The sequence below is a fragment of the Psammomys obesus genome, unplaced genomic scaffold (genome assembly GCF_907164565.1).
Source record: "Psammomys obesus unplaced genomic scaffold, mPsaObe1.curated_primary_1811, whole genome shotgun sequence".
Lineage (NCBI taxonomy): Eukaryota > Metazoa > Chordata > Mammalia > Rodentia > Muridae > Psammomys > Psammomys obesus.
In genome coordinates this window covers 10,512,682-10,536,236 of record NW_026585626.1, presented here as the reverse complement: position 1 = coordinate 10,536,236, position 23,555 = coordinate 10,512,682, and the positions used below count along the sequence as shown (strand labels likewise).

Below are 23,555 nucleotides of genomic sequence, written 5' to 3'. Positions count from 1 at the left end.
ACACACACACACACACACACATATGTACACACATGTATGCGCACACACATGTAAATTCACAAGAACCTGCACAGTATGCTTTATGAAAGACAGAGTTCCTAACGTTAGGGCTCGATGAGAGTGTGGGAGTATCGTCATGCATTTCTGATGTCTGAGTAGCTGATAAATATGGCCTCAAAGGGAGACAGGCAGGAAGACAAAGTAAGTACTGGACGTTTTTTTTCATGATTTATTTTGTTATTTGACAATTTCATGTATATATTTTGATTGCTCCTTTTCCTCTTATCTCCCTCCCATCCCTGTCAACCACCCAGCCCTCAGCCCTATGTGTCCTTTTCCCAGTTTTATGACTTTTGGGTTTACTTTGTGACCCATTTACTTTAGCTAAGGCCGTCTGTGTGATTACTGGATTAGATCTCTCTAAGGAAGCCTGGAGGGGTCATCAGCAGGTATACAACTGAAGGTGGTGGTTTCCCCTATCTCTAGCAGTAGAAAACAGTCCAGCAGTGACAGTTTCCTCCTCTGAGTTTCCTCCTCCTTGCCCGTTGACAATCAATTTTTATTTATTTTTACAATAATATTTTATTATATTTATGATGTAATATGTATGTATGAGTCTATTGTGAGACATTATACATGCATGGAGGTCTCTTTCTAACTTAGATGGTAAGGCTGGATGTCAAGCACCATTTATCTGTTAAACTATCTTGCTAGCAACTGAATCAATTTTTAAAATTAAAAAGAAAAATCCTCAAAAGTCTAGGGCATATGACTATCAGACGGTCAGAACTAAAATATACACCGCCATTATTACTGGAGAGTCTAGCCTCTCTAGAAATGTACATACATAAACTACACCAAATATGTCAGCAGGTGAAAATCAGTGTACTTTAACATGTCGTTAAACTGGCAATAGTTACTATTTCAACTTCTCATATAAATATGGGAGTTACTTTTTCTTTAGAAAGTGGAAGATCTGACATTTTGCTTGGGCAGGATACATTCTTCAGACTACAGTAGTTTTTCCTTTGATGGCTAACGTTAACTGTCAACTTGACTGGATTTATAATCACCATGGAAACTTAGCTCTCAGTGTGTCTATAAGACTGTTCCCAGAGAGGTTTAACTGAAAAGTGATGCTCCATACTGAATATGGGCAGCCGCCGCCTGCGGTCTAGGATCCTGGACTGAATAAAAAGAGAAAGTGAGCTGAACTCAGCACTCATCTCTCATCTACTTCCTAGCTGCAGATGTCATGTGACCAGACGCCTCAAGCTCCCTCTGCTATGCCTTCCCCATTGTGACCCAAAAGAGGTGTTTTTCCACAGCAATGAGAAAAAGCACTTATTACACCATCACTGTTTATGATCTTAATTTGGTCAGTTTTGTTCATTTACACTTACGCTTCACCAGGTGACAATTACAAAGTTTGCAATCCCAGGAATATGGAATGATCAAACTCCAAAGCACATCTGCAAAGCCCTTCACAACGTGGACCACTGGGTTCAGTCTTTACATAGCAAAGTTCCACCTTCACTGAATTCCTTACAGTTCCCCAAACAAGGGCTAGTGCCCACACTGATCTCTCTGCTTCAGATATCTTTCCTTTCTATCTACCTAAAAGAATCCCTCTTCGCCTCAAGACTTAGTTCAGGTCAGTTCCTCTACGGAATGTTTTAAATTGCCTCCAAGCTAGAAAGTTTGCCTCACCCTAGGTGTTCCCATAAGGCCTAGTGCCTCTATTAGCATCTCAATGGCATTTTCCTGCCCAATAGGAGAATGTGTTCTTTGGAGAGAACTTTTTTTTTAATTAATTTATTTTATGTATATGAGTGTTCTATCTGCATTTACACCTGCCAGAAGAGAGAATCAGTTCACATTATAGATGGTTGTGAGCCACCATGTGGTTGCTGGGAATTGAACTCATGCCCTTTAGGAAGAGCAGACAGTGCTCTTAACCACTGAGCTATCTCTCCAGCCCCTGGAGAGAACTCTTAAGTCCTTCTCCCTAGCCCCTAACCAAGTTCCTGACTTCTACTAGGTATTTAATGCATATTTATTAGGTGAACAAGATGTGGAATAAATGGTGAATGAGCAAATGTTTTTGCATTATGTATTGTGAGGGGGGACTGCTCAAGGTCAATGTTCAGATTTTGATAATGATCATGACATTTTCAGATGTTGCTTACAATTCCGTTTTATCATACCACTGCCAGGAAAACAAGTCTTGAGAAGAAAGAAAATGTGTCCTATCAGTCAACGTAAAAGAGTGACGTAACACTAATGGGTTGACTTACTTTGGTGGAGGGGAGCATTGTGCCTCACAGAGAGTCACATCAGGTCTCCCTATAAGTTGGTGGCATTCTGGCAATGCTTAACCAGGAGGATGGAAGATTTGGGCCACGGTGTGGTAGGATGGGAATGGGAGGTTTCAGCTGGCAGGCAATCCAAGAACAAGGGTCCTTAGATTTGTGTCTTGAACACCACAGCCCCCTACTCTTGGGCAGGAGGTCATGGGAACTATCTTGTGATGATTCTGCAGAGCCCCATGAGTCCTGGTTGAGTACTGTTGAACCCAAATCATGTAATGTCACCTCACAAAGGCCAGCATGCCACCCAACAGAGTGACCTTTCAAGATGGTGACTGTTCCATTAGCTCCAGCCCTGCAGTGAAAAGATACAAACTAAGATAGCACTGTGGCTGATCACTGGCTAAGAGAAATCTGAACTGTTACTTAAGACAAAAGCCCATCCTGACAAATTTGCTCTGTTCTGTTTCAAACACCAGACTACAAATGGTTGTGAGTTTCAAGAACACCAAATCTATACAGCTTGAGGAAAAAAATTTCAAGTGTACAAAGACGGAATGACCGGCTTTGAAAATTATTTACTCATTCTCACACTAAATATTATGAGAGCTGAGCTGAACTCTGTGATACGCTCTGAACTCCAAATCCCTACCATTTTGGGGGCATCCACTATGACACCCGATTAGAAGATCGATAGTTTGACTAATAAGCCATAAAATAACTTCTAATCCAGAGCCTCAGTCTGTATTTTCTCCGTAAAAGCAAAATTTAAAGTTATGTTTGTTTATTGTGTAGACCTGGTTCTTGTGCGGAGGTCAGTGGCTAACTGTTGGCAGGTTTGGTGGCAAACACTTCTACCCAGCACATCAGCTCATAGGCCCAGTTTCCTCTGCCCTAGAAACCAGGCATGTTGAAGGGTATGGCAGGCAGAAAGGGGAAGAGGTCTCTCTCCTTGACTCAAAGCCTTCACTGACTCAGTCATCTTTTCACATTCTCACGTTATTTTCCCACTAAGGCCAATGCTGTTTTATCCCTCTCCTTGTCTGTAGTGTAGAAGGCAACACTGTACTCTTCTCTGAAGTAATCAGAGTGGTTACTGATATTAACTACTATTATTTGTCTTTTGGTACGTTTCTGATTCACCTCACTTTCAACTGCTTACACAACATTTGGAGTTGTTAGAAAAATTTAATGAGGGCCAGTGAGATGGTTCAGTGCAGCACCCACATGACAGCTCAGAACCATCTGCAACTTCAGTCCCAGGGGAGGTGACGCAAACACGCTCTTCCGAGTTCCACTGGCACCATGCATGTAGATAGAGAACAGGCATATATGCAGGCAAAAGACCCACACATAAAATAAGACGATTAAGAACATCTCCACACAACGCTACCACTTCATGCTGGCTCCTATAGCAACATACTTTAGATTTGGTAATTTTTAAAAAGATGTGTGGTGTGTGTGTGTGTGTGTGTGTGTGTGTGTGTGTGTTTCTGTGTGAGCATACGCCACCTCAGTGTGGGCACCTGGACATCCGTTAGGGATGGAGGAGAAGGAAATTCGGGAGGTTGGGAGCAAAGTGCCCTCCTGCTCTAAGTCAGGAGAGATCTTACCTTATGAGGCTGAGCTGGCAACATGAACCACTAAGTCAACATGTAGTGTATAAAAGAGAAAAACGTTAATGTATTTTTGAATTTGTTTAGCTTCACTGTAGGCTTTCACAATAATAATCAGTGGAAGCTAAGCACGTTCAGCCTCCATTCCCACCCAGCTCTTCTTCTCAGGGGAGTTAGGCAGTTCAGCATGTTGGCTAATCAAGGCAAGAGAATTTGATGTCACCCAGGACTCGTGTTGGGGGGAAACTGGGCCAAGAAGGGAAAGTCATGTTTTACTTTGTTTTGCCCATTGTAATCACTCATCGCTGTTTGCTTTGCTTTACAGAGGGCTCTTCATCTTGGGGGGTGGGGGCAAGGGGGTAGCTTCCCCAAATGAACAGTAGTTCATATCGGTTTCCATCCCTATGTCTTTGGAATGGTCTCTTGAATAAAATGATGATCAACTGAAAAAAGACTGGAGAATTCCAGGGAATTCAATGGTTGACAAGGGGAGGGGGCTCTCAGTAACCAGCCGGCACTTTGCCATTTTGCTTCATTTAGAATTTAAGGGGGGGGGGGGGGGAAAAAAAAAGAAAGAAAGAAAAAAAAAAGCACCAGTTGACGCGTTTGCCACCAAGGCTCAAAGCGCCAGTCACCACCGTATCCTCTGCTTGATTCACAGGCAACCGACAGAAGAAGACCTGACAGAGCTTTTAGGAAAAACTGAATTCTCAGCCCGCAGTCACTTTCCAGGAACTTCCCTGCAAACAGCCCTGCGCTGGAGGGATGGAACTCCTAGCAAATCTCAGTCCTGCCACCCTAACTGCCTTCGCTCCACATACAATTATTTATGGGGACTTAATGAGAGAGCAAGCCTTATGTGAAAGAACTCAGCAAAGTGCAGCTGCTAAAAACAGACCTAGGCACTTCTACAGTCCTTATTTTTTTTTAAACTGAGCTTCTGCAATTCCTGCCACGAGCCTAACAGCTCCACTCCTTGCCAAACACACAAAGAGAAAAGTAAAAACTGTTTTCGTTCTGCAAACCCCTTAACTTTGAGTAAACAGTAGTAATTTTCTGTCGTCATGTTCAATGCAAATTTCCCAACGGCGACACAACAGGAAACAAAAGACCTGTTAGTTGATAGCTTCCTTAGAGCAGGGGGTTGGAGGAGCGGCAGGGGAGTGGGCTAAAGTTGATCGAGTCCAATTTCTCCTCGGCTTGGGGGTCCCGAGCCTCCAGCTAGTCTGATCTTCCCGCGCTCTTTGGAGCTTCTCCACTTGGAGAGGTCCTTGGGCCCTGCCCCCCCCTCCTATGAAGTCGGCATGTCTTGACCTCTCTGCCCCCCAGCCTTTGAGTGGGCCGGGGTGGCAGAGGTGACTTGGACCTCAGCTTAAGCATCTCCTCCTGGTTGGGTGCATAGACCAGCAACTGCCGACACGAAAACGATGCAGACACAAACGGCTGGGGCAGAGAAGGGGGTGTGCAAAAGGACCTCTCGTCTTCGGTCCACTGTGTGCTACTCCATCGGGGTGCCCAGGAGAAGAGGATGGGAAGACGGGAGAGCCCATAGCTTGAAGGGAAGCAAGCCCCCTCTAGGAAAGATCTCCACCCAACATCGAAAAGAGGGGGGAAACTTGGTCCGAATGCCCCTACTGGGGAGCGACACACCCCACACATGCTGGTTTGGTATGGGGTGAGGGGGTGCTCAGGGCCTCTCACCTGACTTCCTCCTTCGCTGGCACACACACCAGTGCCCCGCGCTCCGCACCCCCAAAGCCCAGGCAAACAACGACAAGAGGAAGCGGCGGGCGGCGAGGGTGCGCGGCGGGGGCAGTGCAGGTGAGGGCCGGGGCGGTGGGGCTCCGGGGCGCGCCCACACTTACCCTGGCGGCCGCGGGGCCGCTCTCCCGCAGCGACCCCGCAACCCGGGCGGCACGCAGGGCTGTGGCGGCCCGTGCTGGCTCGGGCTCGGCTCGGCTCGGGCTCCACTGCGCGCTCTCGGAGCCACCGGCCGCCCAGGATCCCGCCGCCAGGGGGAGAAACGGCCGCGGGCGCGGGGGAGGCAGGCCGGGCCCGGTGGCTCCCGCTGCGGGGTCCGCAAGCCCCCCGACCCGGGCGAGCGGCGAGTGCGCGGCGCGCCTGGCACGCGCCCCACCCCGACCCGGGCGGCGGTATCGGGGGGGGGGGACTGTCGCGGGGGCACCCCGATCGCCCGCGCCGCGCTCCACACTGCGGGCTCCGAGCGGCTCCCGCGCCCCCTCCCGCGCCCCGCCCCGCCCCCGCCCCTTCCCTTCCCCCCTCGGCCCCGCGCGCTCTCCGCTCGCAGCTCGCCGCGCTCTGCCCCCTTTAAACGCCCACTTCGGATGGGGAGAGGAGACAACTTGAAGTCAAGTTGCCATTAACTTCCGCGGCGGCCGCAGCTCGGCGGCGGGGAGGGAGGTGGCAGCAGCTGCAGCCGCCGCCCGGGAAGTCCGCCGCCCGGCGCGCCCGCGCGGGGAGCCGACTCGGCCTCGGCCCGCGCCGCTGGCCCGCGCTGCCCCGGTTCCACGCCTGAGTGAGTGCCGCTCCTTTGCTCCCTGCCAGTGCCGCTCACGCTCTGGGTCCCTCGCTCGGCTCGCCTCCGGTTTCTGCGGATGCGGAACCGATCCAAACTTCTCAGTGGCCCCGGCTCGGGCGACTCTGCGTCCGTCGCGCGCCGGGGTCTTGCCGGTCCTTCTCGCGCGCGCGCAGGCACTCGGGGGGACCGGGCTGGTGTGGAGTGAGGGACGTGGTCGGGATGAGGACTTCCTTGTCCTTGCTTCACCGGCACACCTGCCCTGCAGACCCCGGTTGAACACTTTCGTCCAGGTAGTGGGCAGAGCCCTCCTCAGAGGAGAAGGGCGGAGTGGGGGAAGCCCTCGGAGGGCGAGCGGGGGCGCGGGGGGCCGCTCCGTGAGCCCCGGTGTCGGGAAGGCGACGAGGTGCCGGGCGGAGCGGAAGGGTCGCGCCCTGGACCTGGAGTTCACGCAGCATCTTATCCGGCCCGTCGCCTCCCGTCCCTTCCCGGCCAGCCAGACTTGGCTGGTGGCGAGCGGCGGTGGAGTAGGGGCCCGGGAAGTTTGTGGCAACTTCTCTATCCCGGGAGCCACTCGGGCGCCGGGCGCATAAGTTGGAGCCCAGAGTTTGCGAGCCGAAGTACAGCGCGTGTGGAGCCCTCGCTGGCGATCGCGGGCGGGTCCCCGAGGGTGATTGAAGGTTTGGGCTGGGGCGGGCAGCTGGGGGACGTGCGTACTGGCTTAGCTGGGGTCGTGGTCGCACAGGTGCAGCGCCGGGGTCATCTCGTTTCCCTGCGGCCGCACACCCCCCAGAGCAGCGGCCTTCTCCAGTGTTCTTCCATTGCAGAGCTCCCAGGGCATCCGAACTGGGGTTGGAGCGCCGGAGTGCCTGGGTCGGGAGCGTGACACGTGCGAGTGCCGGGCAAAGGCGCTAAACAGGTACCTTCTGGGATGACCCCAGAAGACCAAGAGGGCAGTAGCTTAGAGCTTAGTGCAGACGTTTTGGACTCCACTAGGGCCAGATTTTAACAAGATGTCAAGCGCAGGGTCATCTCTCAAAATGCCGGGTTAACAGCTTTGACCTCTGCGCCCTTCCTGGGAGAACTTTCTCCGAGGCATACCGGATTCCCAGGTTTAGGGCTTGGATTTCACTTGGTCATAGGGACAGGGAAGACAACCAGTTCCCCGGAAAGAACCTTCCTGCTGGCGATTGATTGACTGGGTTCCATGTTTGGGTCATTGAAGGCCGGAGCACCTGACTTTCCCAGGAAGGCAGAGGAGGGGAGATAGCAAGAGTCAGCCAGAGCCTCTCTCCACTAGGAGCCAGGTTTTGTCCTGAAGCAGTATCTGGAATTTACAGTGTTTGGGCTGCTGACAGGCAGCCTTCCAAACTTTACTTAAAATTTACACCTTGTCCAAGTGGATTTTCTGAAAGAGTGATTTATTTTGTAGTCAGATTCTCCTGAAATAAATAAATTAATAAATTAATTAATAAGTCATGGCTATGCTAAGTCTGAGGCAAGCCAGGCTTGAGGTGTTGCCTCTAAAAACCTCTATGCATCTCCCATGTGGAACTTGTGTTATGACCTAGCAGCGGTTCCTCATTTCTATGGCATATTATTTTTGTAGAACAGTAGTAAGTGCGTACACTGGCTGCTCCAGTCTGCTGGCAAACATTAGCATTCAAGCTTACATTTTTGACAAATGTGCAGACAGGAATAGCATGAATAGGCATCTTAAATATTAACAACCCAAGCATCTGTTGTGAAACAAATTTAATATATTTACTCAGTCTTTCTCACATTGTTAGAAAAGGTTATAATAAGTGCTTAATTTCAACTTAACTTAGCAGAAGTAACTGGCGGCATCGTTCACTACCTCCGAGGCTTTAATATAGTCACCAAGCAGAAATACTTTTAATTAAGTTGGTTAAGGACATTGTTAAATAAATACACTTTAAGCAGTGTGCATACTATATAACATGCAACAGTAGCAAAATATTCATCCTATTTGTGTGCATTTTAAATGACTCCATCTTATAAATGTACCAAGTACGTTTATTCTTCATCTCCATTTGACACTTATTAGTTCATTTTTTTCTAATGGAAACAATATTTTAAATGTAGAGTTGTTCAGTCATATGTAATACATAATATGTAAACAGGAGCAATAAAATACAAAGCATTGTTAAATTTGAATATGGCTACATGTAACAAGGTTATGCAAGAGAAATAAAATCACTGTTCAATTTTGTTTTCCTTTCTGAATAATGAATACAGATGATGGATGAAAAAAGAACAAATAGGGATTTCCTCCCTGAAGTAATAGCTTCTTAAAATGTATGTGAGGTAGGGGAAGGAGAACAATGATAAAGACCTAAAGAACTTCCCAAATCCACATAGCTATTTCCAGAATCAATGCATTCCTTACTTTCCCACAAGCTGAAATATGTAATAAATAATAGTTCTTTGTATGTAAAAGTATTCAAAAGGAATGCCTTTTGTTCACTTGTAATAAATTAATATATTCTTCTTTGGTTGGTAATCTACAAAAGTGGTTCCTTTGTCTCTTGGCATCTTCAACAAGAGCAACAACAAAATGAATATTGGTTTATTCTTCAAAGAAGTCTGTTGCCAGCTATATGAACCTGTGACTGAATAAGATATGATGCTGCTGAGCGATGGCTGAGAAACACCACATTAAACCAGCAAGGTCTGAAAATCTAGGAGGGAATTTCAATTATTTTTTCTTGTGACAGGTTGTAGGTTGTAAATTAGGCCTAAAAAGGTCAGGTGACAGGCACCTGTTCCTCATTATTGTAGAAATCTTTTGGTTCCAAACAGTGTTAAGCTAAACACAACATGGGTATATAACAGGGACTCTCTAAAGCACTCCAGTGGTTTTCATCTGCTCTGTAAATTTCTGAACAGGACATACGCAGATAGGCCTTGCGTATAAATCATTGCTTCCATACATGTTATATTGGATGATTGCAATTAATATATTAGTGCTTGGAATTGATGAAGTACATAAATGCATATGACTAAATCAGTCTTCTAATTATGTCTAGACATTGTAGCTGAATGCAGAAATACTCTTTCTTTAAAAAAAAACACCTCTTTCTTCACAAATTATTGATTGATTGATTATCAGAATTATGTTTATGTGAAAAACCTTGCCAAGTGGCCTTTTATGCTTTTTACATGGATTCTCATTTAAAATGATGCCACAAAATGTTTTCCTCAGCACCTATATATAGGGGGAAAATCAGTTGCTCTATATTGTAATAGCTTTGTGCCATACACAGAAGAGAAAGAAAACTACATTATACATGCATAGAGGAAGGATCTTCAGACCTGGCTGTTCTCTTGGCAATAATCAGAGTTCTTCCTAGTGAAATAAGAAAGTACAGCTTCATCTCTCTAAGTGGTCTCCTTTTAGATGTTTCAGAGAGCAAACTATGCATGTATGTGGAAATAACCACACTAGCACAAGGTGACAGAATATTAGAGGTGCAAGTTGCTTTTAATTAGCAGAGGAGAAAGATTTTCAGTAAAGTAAATAACTCAGGTTATTCAGTTCTGTTATATAAATATGTTCTTTATCCTTTTTGCCGTTAAATAGTTTGTGCTTATTATATGAAGCATTCCTTTTTAGTATTTGCTTTTGAAATTGATTTGGTTTTCATATTCCAAAACTGTGATGATTTTTTTTTTTTTTACAAATTGATTTACATTTTGACAGAATAGAGTTAAGTTAATTAATAGATCAGGCACGAAAAATAACCCACAGTAGGGTATATTTTCTGGTAAAATGAAAGTTATGTTTCAGCATGATGAGCACCAGGCTTCAGTAATCTGCTCCTCGTGTGCAATGAGCACTTCCTACTTTGAGCTAGCAGGCACCTACTGTTTATTTACGCTGCATTAAACTGACAGCTCAGCAATCAGAGGAAAAATATTACTTACCTTCCTGAAGTAAATACCAGTTTATAGGTTAGTGCACGTATTTATACGCCTGTCACCACTAAATAACGGCTCTGTTCTGTTTTAATATCTACCTGGGCTGTAACGCAGGGATTCGCACTCTTCCTGGCTGGGAGGGAAGGGCCGACGGTTTTTCTTCGCTTCCACTTTCTAGTGGCAAAACTTTAAAGAAGAGTAATTTCGTCTTGTCATTTCTGTCATGTGAAAACAGTTGGGAGAGATGTTGGACACTTTTCCTTTGCACCCCACTGCAGCATCAGTCCCCTGGCATGTTGGCGTGCCACCGAACACAGTCATCCCGAGGCCTCCCTCGGACAGATGTGTTCAAGCACAGTCAAGTATGCGTTTGCTAAATTAACTTTCTACAAAGTTCCAAACAGACCCAACTGTCTGACTCCTTAGATCATCCGTGTGATAAGGGTGCTTCCCTTCCAGTTTGTGGATGGAATGCTTTAGAGTGTAATGCACTTCTGCAAACATGCCTGTAACGTAGGGCTTATTGGCTGAGCAATGGCTTCTTAGCCCCTCTCTGAACATCGTCTTGCCTCCCTTGTTTTTCTTGTTGGTGATCTGCCAGCCTCAAAATAAGGGTTGTGGCTACTTTTATTTTATAATACTGAATAGATTTGCCTCTTCTTCAGTTCAAGGTCCCTCCCTTTTAGGGGCCCCTTGAAACCTCAGAATCTTGCTGAAGTTGAATGCCCAAATCCATGATTAACTTCAGAGACTGCTTATTGTTTAAATTGTCTAAGGAGCTCTCGCACGTACTGCGTATACCCAGTTGTCAGTCTCTTACCACGCACTCCACTGATATCAGTGCAGAATATGGACTCAATGCAGCAAGCATGTAAATCAAATCTGCTACACAAGGTTCCTTCTCCCCACTCTCCCAAAGAAAAAGCATCTCCTGTGCTAATTTATAGATCATTGCTAACTGCTGTTCTCAATGGTGAGTCTATTTAAACTCCATGTCTTCATATAGTGTGATCAACACATTAACACACATTATTTTGTACTTTTGATCTTATGCCAACGGTACCTTTTGCTGTTTATTTTTTAAAGTCTTTTTTAAGATCAGATATTTCATTTTAGAGTAAATAGATACAGATTGTGTGTATGTATATTCCGCGTGAGATTTAGTAGTAGAGTGTTTCTCCAGCATATTGGCCTATTTTTATTCCTTCAAGTCATTCTGTATCACTTGCGCAGTTGTTGCTGTCTGAAGGTTTGTAATAGTGATTCCAACCACCTCCTTCAATGGACTTTCAAGGATGTGAGTCAGTCAGGGACCTAGTTTAGTTACGAGAGATGAAAAGCAGCAAACTGATATCCCAGTATTTATGATACTACTTTTCTGCTAGAATTTATTTGATCCAGTTATTTGACATTTAGTGGAGAAGTAGCTTGTAATCAGACATTCAGAGTCTGTTCTGTTTCCAGGGGAGGGAAGCTCTTGCTGGATAAAACATTTAAGTGTATTTTATTTTATTTTACCCATCACTCATTTTGGAGCCCGCTTATTGTTGGACAAATTTTTGAATACCTAGGGGTGCAGGTCCTGGTGTTGAGGTTAAACCCTTGCAGAGGTAGAAGTCTGCCTCCACCTGGCTGTGAGTTTACTAGACTGTCTGTGGCTCTTGGCCAGCCTCCCTCTGCAGCTCCCTTGGCTCCCCCACCCAGGTGTGCAGGAAGCGGAGGGCGTTCTACCCAGCTGAAGGGGGTGGACTCTACTCAGAGCTCTGACCTGATTTGTGGCGCACCCTCAGAGCCGCAGACATGGTCCAGCTGCTTCCCAGGCAACTGGTAACCACCTCATTTGGGACGAGCCTGCCTTGCTAGCGTGCCAGAGACAACTTCAGCTCTATCACCCCATCAAAGATCTCTCTTCTAGGGCTAGATTCGGAGACCAGCCTCTGGTACTTGAGAGGGTAAGTGTCAGGGAAGTTACTACAGGCACGCAGTTCTATGTGGAGAGTCAGGCTGCAGCCACAGTGACTGACAGACATTTTGCTCTGGGGATGTTCTTAGGCATTTGTCTCTGTAGGATATTGCTTTTTTTTTTTTTTTTTCTCAGCTGTGGATGATTTGAGACCAGGTGCTAAGGACAGTTTTTCAGTGGGCATTCATTCTTGGGTAGTGAGATGTGCTAGTAGGGAAATTCTTAGACCTTCTTTCCTTGAGGTATTTAGAGAAAAGATAGCGTGCCATTTATGTGGTGGGGAATTCTTCAGATGCAGTTTTCCTGGAAGCCAGAGCTGATGGCATGAGATTCCTCTTTAATCTTACTCAGTGGTTTCTGATGTGCTGTTAAGAGGGTGTGAATGACAGTTTGGCCTTTTAATGTTTTTTTTAGTATATTAAGGACTTTAAGGTAAAAGAAGTTTTATATTATAAATATTGCATTGTAATAATTTTATAAATAAAATAACAGTCACTGATACAGCTATCTTTTGAAATGAAGGTATCCTTGAGTAGATTGTGGCCATAATTAGCTGTTTGATGTTGAATGCAATTGGGTTTTCTTGTTCCAGTGAACCAGACAATGGGAATCATTGGAAATCAACAATTAATTCTATGTGATTCTTGATATTTAGCAAGCTGTTCCTTCACCAAGGAAATATTTTACTAGTGAATGAAGTACAAAACACAAATGCTTACAGCTTTACATTTTAAAAGATTCCGTAGAATCCACAACATAATCTAAGTGAAACAAAAGATGCCTTGCTTAATGATAGAACAGTTCTCTAGTCTGTGGGAGGCAGGAGCCATATTTTAATAACCATGATTCCAAAAACTCTTAGAGCTGAGCTACTTTTTTGATGGTTTAAGAGGACTAAGAAACAATTTAGAACATTATCTTAAAAGTTTAAAAATGACAGCCTTAGTGTGTATGGAGTCATTGTATTTTAATCATACTGTATGCTTATTAGTGTTATTAGAGCAGTAGACAGTTAATTACAGCCTTTTTCTGAGACATGTTAACTGTATATTAACAACCATGTAAGAAAGAATGATGTACACTCTTGGATACAAGCTGCTGCTTGCTAGATTGTTGAAAAATATCTTTTCAAATGTATGGAGTCATATTTTTGGTCAAGAATCATCAAAGGTTTTCACTGAGATACTTTAATTTTAAAACTTCTGCAAGTTATGGAATGCCTATGTTTTTCCTTTGCAACTAGCGTTGGCTCCATGGCTTTTGCTCCTGGCATTAGCTATGCTTCCTGCTCTGAATTTAGCTTTTCCATCTTGTATTTTGAGATGCCTGCATTTCCTTGTTTCTTGATGACTTTGGCCAACATGGACCATGTGAAGCTTACTGAGTTGATTTAGCCCGATAAATATTTTTGTGGAATCATTGTATCATTGTTTTAGTCAAATTACATTATTCTCAATTCCATATAACCTAGTGCTTAAAATATATTTGAAAAGCCTACCACAGTGATGATTTTTATTATCTAAATCTCAAACCTATGTTTCGGCTATTGTTTCTGTCACAGCAAAACAGTAAATGACTGGAACCACAGGGTTTTAATACCTAAACACTTCCCGTGGATTGGTTAACTAAATTCCCTTGATGGATCTGTAGACCTTGTAACCTCATAATATAGCATTCAGAAACACAGGAGCATTCCTTCTTTGGCAAGCTTGTAGCTACTGCTGTTATTATCATATAAGGTATTAAACTACAAAAACAAATTAAGGATAAGCCACATTTCCGCACCAGATAAATAGGTGAGACTAAATGGACAGTTAGCTTCTCTGTCTTGCATATACTAAGCACTTATTTAAAGAGAGCAAAATTAATAATTGGGTAGTATTGAATATAGTTCATGCTGATAAAGACTTATTGAGGAAAGAGACTTTTCTATTTACCTTTCCATTTTTGTTGATATGTGAGCATTTAATCCTCCCATGATCCCTGTTGTGTAGATTATTGAATGCTTTTCTTTCTTAAGTGTGTCCTCCATCCTATGCTGTGTTGTGGACAACAGTGCTAGAGTTTCTGTCTTATCCTCACCAGCTTTCCATTAGGATTATGCTAAGTCTATCTTTAGGTTCATGATGCTTTGATGTTAGGCTGTGAATCAACCCAAAGCTCTGCCCTGAGTTTGTTGTTGGGCCACCCTGAAGAGGTCTAGCTGATACTCCAGAGCCCAGCATAGCGAGGATGAGCGGTGCAAGGCTCTTGATCTCTACCCCCTCATTCTAACTACGGTGATATTTTCTCAGGACCCCATTAACTAGATGTCAGCCATGATGAATGTGTGAAGACAAAGACTAGTTTTGTACCTCATTTGCCAACAGGCTAGGATTTGGGGTGTTTATATGAGAAAGTTTCCTTTCATTCCTTAAAAACTCACACAAGAGTCAACAATAGGACTCGTTAGCTGGATGTTGACTTTCCGAAAGGTTACAGACATTCTTTGAAAGTTAACTAAAAAAGTCACTTCTTTTAAAAATTTTATTATCTTCTTAAAGCATGTGTAGGACTATTCGCAAGACATTCCTATTTAGTTACACACACAAAAATATTCTTTAAGTGGTGCTGTGTGACCTATTGCATTGTCACACAGGTCCTGTCTCTTTAAAAACACTCTCCTCTATCTGCCCTATTAATTGTTGATATGTTGCCATCCACGAGACAAAAATTAGAGCTGTAATTAAATAATCATGTGATGCTCCTTAGTGCCAGTGAGAGCAAACTCATTTTTCCAGGCCCTGATGGTCACTGATTATTGTATTGCCACTGGCTTGCTTGATTTTTTTTAAACGATTCTCTCTGTAGCTTCCCTAACCACTGTCCTTTTTCAAAATTAAAGAAAGTAACAGACACTGTTAATTGGCTGGAGGTCCTGAGGGATGTAGGTAGGCTTACCCTTTTTTTTTTTTTTTTTTTTTTTTGCGTTTGGTCACCTGGTAGGTTCTTCGGCAGGGCGACATCAGTAGTGTGGTTGGCTGCCATTTAATTTACACTGGTGTTTTGGCTGGGATGGAGGCATATGGGGAATGCCAGGAGAATTACAAAAGGAGCTGGGTATTAAAATTCAGAAATGATTAAAATTGAAATAAAAGGATGCTGCTTCTTTGCCAGTACTCTGGCAGTCATAATGACACATAGAGATTAGCTTCCACCTTCATCCTCTCCTTCTTTCTCATTTCCTCTTGTTTATTATTGACACATTTTCCTTCTGTCTGTCTCTCATCTCTGTATCTTTTGTACTATTATGTGTTTCTCCTTCTCTTGCTTTCCTTAAGCATGGAGAAGCCTACTTAACCTTATTATAACAATAACAGAATAGGTTATTAATATTTAATACGCACATGATTAAAATTTCTCTCCCTTAAACATAGGTCAGCTGTATTATTATTAACCAGCATGTAATTTTTCATTTAAAATATTCCTATTCTGCCTTGCTGTTTCTGAAATGCCTTCTACTTTAGTAGTGATTTAATACATAATGTTTAGAAAACTGTGGACGGCTACTGAGAAAAGAACTTACCAGTCATGGATAATCAATTATGCATGAATTCAAATGTAACAGATGGAATCTGGTGAGTTAAAGTTTCTCTTTGTCTTAGTGTTTTTTTTTTTAATTTGTTTGTTTGACACCTGTCTCTTATATATAGATAAACATCTAATGTAGCCTGTGAGAAATTTCCTTCTGTCTTTATTTCCCTTTTAAAGTGAACTTAGATTTTACATTGATGTAAAGGCAGAGACACCTTGATCTGGCCCTAAGCAGCTACTGCTGTCCCTTCCTTTCATAGATGTGGAATCATGCTAGCTGGTGACCGCTCAGCTGGGGAGTGGAGTGTAAGGGAAGACTCCCACCTAGTTTCCCTATCTTCCCTTCACTTTCTACTGTGTCAGATACCCTTTCTGTGGTAGTTGCTTAATAATAGGGTGTTACACTAAGTGGGTTTTGAAGGGTTCCTGATGAAAACAATGGCATCCTACTTTTTAATTGAGTAATCCACTCTTGCATGTTATGCAAGTGTTAACTACATTTATCGTTATCCACATGTACATTATATACATGTGTACATAAATAGAAACATATCTACATTCACATATAGATGTGTATACATACTGGGAGATAGATCAAACCATTGGATTTTTCAAATCTATTAAGAATTCCACAATCATTGGTCTTATATATACTAAAATGTGGCCCTTCCCAGCCTCAAAGATACGCTTACACTTGTTTAAAACTTTGTAAATTTTTAGTGTTAAATTCCCTGTGTACAAAGTGAATTCAAAACTTGGTTTCAAGGGCCTTAATTATGTCCAAGGAAAGAAAAGAAGTTTCATTTTCATTAAATGTACCATAAATATGGAGCTTTGCTTCTTCTATTGTGGAAGTAGTGATAGGAGAAGTTGGTACTGACCGTCCATCAAGCAGCATAGTTTCCAGACAGTTACAAGCTGGTCCTTATCAAAACTGTTCACAAATGCACTGTCCGTCTCCCACATGTCCTTACATGTGAAAAAATACAAATGAAAAAGCCTTTACAAATAAAAATAAATGACTGAAAAATAGTCTCTCTAGTTCTTTTATAAAAGTGATAGTCTAGTATTTATAAAGTTTTTGCTTCCTAACTGCTGGAAATTTACATGTAAATTTATAGTCCACTCTAGTCATCTAATTAAGTTTCACAATAAACATGTTAATAAAGAGGCACCTTCAAGACAGGTAAATAGGCCTTCTATAGCTATATTGTAAAGCTATTTATAATAATTAATGTTTTTACACATAATAAATATATCTTTAATTTAGATTCACTACATATTAATATTCCTTAGTAATGCATATCAGAAAAATACATCTATATAAATATGAACTTGAGTAAAATATAATTTATAAGTTAATTTCCAGTTCATTAAAAATCCCACCATTAATATAAAAATTTCTAATATAAAATAAGCAGAAACAGATGACATAATAGTCTATGCAGGACAGCTCAGCAGAGGAACAAATGCTTGTAACTGTTGGATAAAAAGTTAATTACTTTGATCCTTATCCCTACCAGAGAGGTAACTGACTAAATTTGAAATTAATTAAATTTAGATTTAAGAGTTTTGTTTTTTAAAAGAAGTCTAAGTCTTCACATACAAACAATGAATCGATTATTATGTAGCTTATGTTTACACCGCCCTCACAAACGTCCTCACAATGGTGACTTCCTACCTGAGCAACAGAGGAAAGGTGCACTATTTTGTGAATGTAACTGTTTCACTTTGGGAAAAGATACACAAAGTATATTTGGACTGACTATGTTCATTTGTTTCAGTCTCTCTGGTTCTCCTTTGCTAAGATATTGTGTTGAGTAAAAAGTATCTTCTTGCATTGGAGGACCTTCAAAATGGGTGAGATACTGGTTGGTGATGACCAGTCCAGGTTAATTATCTTTGGGGTCAGACATTCATCCTGTGAATTAATTATGTAGCACCGACTGGACGGTGGCTGTTGGCAGGTAAGAACAGAGCCCTGGGAAGTTGGGGCAGGGATGGCTGGTTCAGTCTTTTCTGGAGCTCATTGTTTCTCTGAGGCTTGGCATGATGTATTAATGACAATGTATTTTTACTGTTCTTAGGAACAGCTGATTGATTTGCTCCATTATTTTGTTTAAATTTGTATCCTGTGGTAAATATCTAAACTAAACTATGCCATTTTGATGCTATTGAGGATATAGTTCAATGACACTGATTATATTCACACTGATATAAACAGCCATCCCCACCAGCTCTTCTGAATTCTCCCATCAGCCCAATAGCATCTTACTTTTGAACTATCAAATTTTAAGCGTTAAAATGGGGTCTAATCATTTTTCAGGTGAGAGGATTTGCCTCAGGTTGCGGCTTTCCTTTGCAGTAGACCATTCCCTGCTCTAGTGTCCTGTGGTGTTTCTTTGCTTTGCTCATGGCAGTCTAGTACTCAATACTGCTTTTGGCTGATGTCCCCACAGACATCATTTGGACTAGTATTTGGGCCTATTGTGACATCAAACTCTTTATCCCTGCAACTAATGCAGAAAACATTAATAATATTATCTGCATCTCTAAGGAAGTCTGATTGGTATGCCTTGGCTGAAGGTTGGGAAGGGTTGCTGTTGGAATTAGAGTTGGTCCAGCTTCCCAAGAGTCCGGCCTTCCCAAAGAAGAAATGTCACTCACCTTTAGGGCATCCAGGGCATGTACAGTGTCAATACTTTGCTTCTGCTCAAATGTAGTGATGGTCTGGAAAATAAAAAGAAACAAGAAAAAAAAGTTTTCAATTATTTGAAAAGCTCATTCAAGGTTGAGTAGTGGTTGTGAGGGGTAGGGGCTGGGAGATCACAGTCAACTGTGTTGAAGGGGAAAAAAAAAGACTTAGAGGAAACTTGGATAGTTCTGGCTCCAGTAAATAATAGACTGGTTGTAGAACTGAGCTTCCATGTGTAATTTTGTGGTTAGTCGCTTATGTCTGTGATGATAAATCACATACCTGCATAGGATTTCTGGCACCCCAGTAAATCTCATGCAAGCGCCCAAATGCTAATTTATCATGGTTCTTTGGACAGCATACCCCTTTGCACCAACTCTGTGATCTAATATCCTGTTCCTACCCCCATATCTGTCTTTTTGAAACAAATGTCTGCATATTTACTTGTGTTTTGGAGCACTCACTGCTGGTACTTGAAACAAACCTGACTTTCTAAGTGTCCCCAGGATTAGTTAAAAACCTCAGTTCAGGGGTATCCTAGTGGGCTTGTTTGAGTGTCTGTCTCCAAAATACTACCTTAGCTAGTGGCCAGCAGACCTGATCATTTAGCAGACATATCCTGGGAACCTTAAAAACAGTTTGGCTCACACATCTTCAACCATTCGATTGCAGTGGGCTGTGATCCCCATCCCTGCCTTCTCTTCCTAAGGGTCTTAAGCATCCCTTCATGCAAACAGTTCTGGGATTTCTTCCTGTGGTGGCAGGCACCGTGAGAGAATCCAGAAACACACACACATGTGATAAATTTTAAGTTGCTTGGCGCCTTGCAGTTTGCAGGTACCAGTATAGATTATTGAGTGCTACAAAGCTGATAGGACAAGTAATATGATAGAACAGCAGAGGAAGGAGAAAATAAGTTATAGCTGTAGCTGTAGTCATTTTCCACCCTCTGCAGTGTACCAGGTTTTGGACAGCAAGAGTAAACTAAGCTATATGTTAAAGGGGGTAGCTGAGTTCTTTAATTCCAGGAGCCATAAGACACAACCAGACATCTGGAAACAAAGGCACAGTGGCGGTCCTCAATCCAGAGATGGATTGAGTGGCAACTGCAGGAATTTTCACTGATCTTTGCTCAGTTTTAGATCTGGGTCTAGAGAGAAATACCAACTTTGATGATGCTATTTCCACTATACCTTGTCAAAGATTTATACTAACGTCTGTGGAAGGAAAGGTAGCTTTGAAAAAATTTGTTCAATAAACCCTTGCTAGTAAATTTTATTTTATCTATCTATCTATCTATCTATCTATCTATCTATCTATCTATCTATCTATCTATCTATCTAGGTTGGGTGTAAAGGCCCAGCTGTCTTGCCAGCTATGATGGCTAGCACAGCTGTGATAACAACCTGTTGAAAATGTATCACAAGTTAACTTATTTATATCCAAACTCAGAGGAATTAGGTGACATCTTTGGATCACTATCAGTCTGGCTATAACTGAAACCCAAATTTCTTGAACAGGGAAATGCCCCAAACCCTTGAAATCTTGGGTTTGAAGTTTATTGTCATTATCTTTTGCTCTTTTGTGTAACCTTTTCCAGCCTTTAGCATTGTTTTCTGCAGTATACTAGGTTTTGGTAGCTGGATACTGTCCTAGTTTGAGTAGGTGTTTACAATTAATGCTTTACAGAGAGCCATAGCTAAGGGGGTTTGTGCTAGCATCACCAGGAAGCTGGAGTAAGGGTGCCATGGTTTGTGTGTATTGTACTGAGGTAGTGCAAGCGGCATTTATGATAACTGCATGTTGTTGCAAATGTATCACAGGACCTTCTCAAGCGCAGACATGTCTGGAAAGCTATCTTAAATTTGTATTCAGTGGTACACTAGTCTCATTCCATGTAACATTACAGATCTATGGGCTAATTTTAAAATGGAAAATGATCCCCATTCAGACATCATTAGAATGTCTGAAAGCCAGTCAGCACCTTTAAGACTCCTGATCAGATCCTGGGATCACTTAGTCATCTTTTACAGGAGTTCTTTAGGTAAGTGCTGTCCAGTAGGACTTTATATAATGGGGAAGAAGTGTTCTGTTATCTGCACTGTGCCATTGTGTGAGCCATTAGCCATGTGATACCATGCAACACTTGACGAGGGATGGAAGAACTAACTTGTGAATTTTATGTAATTTTAATTAATTAAAAATTAAGTGATGTAACCACCACTGCACTATTCTTGCTTCCTCATATACTGTCAATGGTAAAGGTTGATTGCAAAGGCCCCAAGGGCTCTTTGCTCTTCTACATGCAGTCATAATGCAAATATTGCAAGAATACTGTATTCAGTTCTTGATCTATGGCAATTAGAGACTTCTGCACTCAAAGGGCTTATAGCCTTTGGATAAGGGAGATGTTTGCTGCTTGACTAATAATCACTCAGATGGTTAGTTGATTAAGAATATGATGACAGTTATAAAGGAGAAATACAGATTGCTTTGAAAGTATATGCTAGGACCCATAACTTGTTGTAGGATTAATTGGGACTTTAGTAAGGGAAGATCATGAGGGGGTGCGCTTGAACTTCTCCAAATTCAAGGCTACACGACCCATAGATGTCAGAGTAAGTCAGTTAGCATATGACCTGCCATGACCTCCAAAGATGGGCTCCAAACTTATAACATTACATGCAGACATAGACTGCAAACTTATGAACTTGAGCAAGGGGCTGTCTCAAACTGTAAGCAGTTGCCATGATGTTGGTCATAGATGGTAGGAGTCGAGAGGCTGCAAATATTTACAGGATATTTCATTTCCTCATGACAATGTGTTTTGACGAAGTTGTTGCAGCCCCAGTGTTTCCTCCCTGCTCTAGCAAGTTGGTGTTTGGTCCATTCAAGAGATGATATAGGAATCAGTACTGACATCCCAGACAGACAAAATGAGACGTGTGACAGCGAAACATATGGCCTGAATAGACATCCTTATATGGCCAGCACAGACCATATTCCCAGAAACTCATATATAGAAAACACCACCTGCAGCTAAAGCCAAAAACAAAGAGTTGACATGACAAAAGCGGCCTGTTACATAGATCGAGCTGCTTTGAGTGGAGATGGCCAACTGTATTTGAATTTAAAAAGATAAAAACCAAACCAAACCATGTCCATAGAAAGCATTACGCTGGCGAGTGCTGCTTCACTAAGTCACCAGAGAACTGCAGTATCTGAAAGCATTCGCTTCTGAGTGCCTTCTCTGTTTATTATGACTGTACACACTATTCACAACTCTAAATGTGTTTCAACGCCTTCGGCTAACATCTGAAACACGCAGCATCCTTTCATTAAGTTTTTAAAGTCTTGTGTATTTGTTATAATATTTCATGCTCATTCCCCATGTGTGGCCAGTTCAGATGTCTCTTTCGCACGAGAGGAGATGGACACACTCTCTTCCCCATGGGCTGAATAGTTCATGCAATAGCGCCCCAGGACGTGGACTGCTGAAAATCTCCAGTTTGATAGCAAGATTTATAAATTTTATTCTATTTTAACTTTTTCCATACTTTCTTTTATCTTTGTGGCTAAAGAAGATGTCCCTATAGAATCAGGTAACATTCCCCCCACCAACATGCTCGCTTACACTCACATAGATCTTGGAAGGTGATTTAATTTTTTTCCTTATTATTTTGATTGAGTTTTACTGGCCAGTACTTAGTGGCTATAGTGAGTACACTACAGAGGAAGATTACACACATACACACATTCTCAGGAGCATATATAGTAATAAATATAATAAAGTAATAAAAACAATCACTGGCAAATCACTAGGTATCAGCCTGTAAGCTGGTATTTTAAAATATATATGTATATATATAATTTATTCTTTAAAAAAAGAATTTGCTTTAGGGAAATTAATATATGTATGTGCCTAATGGGTTGGTGATTTTACTATACTATTATTCTGTATAATAAAGTCATTATTAGATGCCATTATGCTCATTTATTCTGTCATATCCCCAAGGCCCTGTTGGTCCTTATTCCCTACTTTTATGTTGTTTTTTTTGTTTGTCTGTTTGTTTATGAATAGGTTGTGATTCCTGAGAAAAAGGTGTGGCTAAGATGAAAATTTCCCAGGTTACATTATTAGCATTGATCAGGTTATCAGGGCTCCGAGGCAATCAGAAGGCGTTCTGTCATACTTATTTGTGTAAAATCACTGAAGCGTTGATAGTATTTTCATTCCCCTGTTGTAATACGGCATCTTAGAAACCTTCTTTGTTTTTAGTGTTTTTGTCTTTTAGCTCAAAACTTGTTTTGATTAACAGCTAGTATGTTGCTTCCTTCCTTCTCCTTCTGAGAATTCAATTGAAGTTGAGTTGCATGAGCAAGTTGACGTTGCCGCTTTGTCGGCCAGTATAATTTCTCTTTCTCTCTCTTTTTATTATTGTTTGTTAATCCATCCAGCATGACACTGGAACACACTGTACCTACTAAGAAAGGTCAGGTTTCAGGGAAACATGTCAGGTATTACCAATTTGAATTTGAAGGGCTGTTCAGATATCCACACTGGGGACTGAAATTTTAATGTATCCAGTGAAAAACATCACTGTTCTTATCAAGATAATAATGTTTGTTCTTTTAAATATCAACTATCATTCAAAATAAGTTTAGCCTCCAGTCACAATACAGACTCCCACACAAGCCCACACAAATGCTATATTGGGCTGTATTTGTATTTTCCTTATTGATTATTACACTGTAAATAGCCTCCACATTTCCCACATATTTAAACTTTAAAAAAAAAAATGTCCTCTTACCCTTTGTGGTGAAGGTGGTTTAAACTTCTTCCCTTGTTTTGGATGTTTCTGCCTCGCTATTTCATGTTCCTTTTTTTTTTTTTTTTTTTTTTTTTTTTTTTTTTTTTTTT

At 42.1% G+C, this 23,555-nt stretch overlaps 1 protein-coding gene across 1 annotated transcript in view; it reads left to right on the top strand.

Annotated features, from left to right (window-relative positions):
- Positions 1–5,658: 5,658 nt before the first annotated feature.
- Satb1 (SATB homeobox 1) overlaps positions 5,659–23,555 on the top strand; it is a 92,365-nt gene continuing 74,468 nt past the window's right edge. Inside the window, exon 1 of the mRNA XM_055614123.1 lies at positions 5,659–5,746. The gene's annotated coding sequence lies outside the window, so the exon portion shown is untranslated. The remainder of the gene's footprint in view (positions 5,747–23,555) is intronic.